Here is an 834-nt window from a genome sequence, read left to right on the forward strand (position 1 = left end):
ATGTGGATACACAAAATAGCGTCTATGTGTAAGCATATAAGTCTATGTGTGTGTGTTATGTGAATCAGTGTATGTGTGTGGTGGGTTCGCAGTTGTGCACATTGGATTGCGCCGACGCAAAGTAGCGTCCAACTTACTGTTTATCAGACAACAGATGACTAGATCATCAGATAATAATTGCAACCGATCATACTCAATTATTTGACTTCGACAATATATAGTGGAAGAAAGAAACCTACAGCCATACCACTATGTACATGCCCAAACTCGTCCGATCTTGGAAGCGAAGCATGGCTGGGCCTGGTTAGTACTGGGATGGGAGACCCTCCAAGAATACCAGGTGCTGTAGACACCCTTACCCATATACAGGTATAAGAATACTGGGTACTATAGATACTATAGATACCCCTATACAGGTATAATTATGCCCTTCGAAACCACTATCTGAAGACATCAAAGTAATAAGAATCTAAATGTTTCAGGAGAATAGAAGCAAGAAGAACCCTTTTTCTCATTATGGAGAAGAACAAGGACATTTTCGGGACTTAAATAATAATGTATACCGCTTATCCTCAATATATATACCGCTTGTCCCTACCATACTAAAATGTGCTTCTAATAAAGATCTCACTATAGAATTAGTTGGCTCATGGATATTGTAGGGTTAATATACTAAGTGACTGTATACTCACTATATCTATTCTATTATTCCTGGGTGAAATGAACATGAATATGACCCTGAACTAACTAGATGATAAAACTGATGTATTAGATTAAAATGGCCTATCCTTATGAAAAGATCAAATGTATCTTTTATTTATGATATAATTTATA

At 36.7% G+C, this 834-nt stretch overlaps 1 pseudogene; it reads left to right on the top strand.

Annotated features, from left to right (window-relative positions):
• The first annotated feature begins 233 nt into the window (after positions 1-233).
• On the top strand, positions 234-352 carry LOC148511955 (5S ribosomal RNA; annotated as a pseudogene).
• The last annotated feature ends 482 nt before the right edge of the window (positions 353-834 follow it).

The sequence above is a fragment of the Taudactylus pleione genome, unplaced genomic scaffold, assembly GCF_031769625.1.
Source record: "Taudactylus pleione unplaced genomic scaffold, aTauple2 ptg000289l, whole genome shotgun sequence".
NCBI lineage: Eukaryota > Metazoa > Chordata > Amphibia > Anura > Myobatrachidae > Taudactylus > Taudactylus pleione.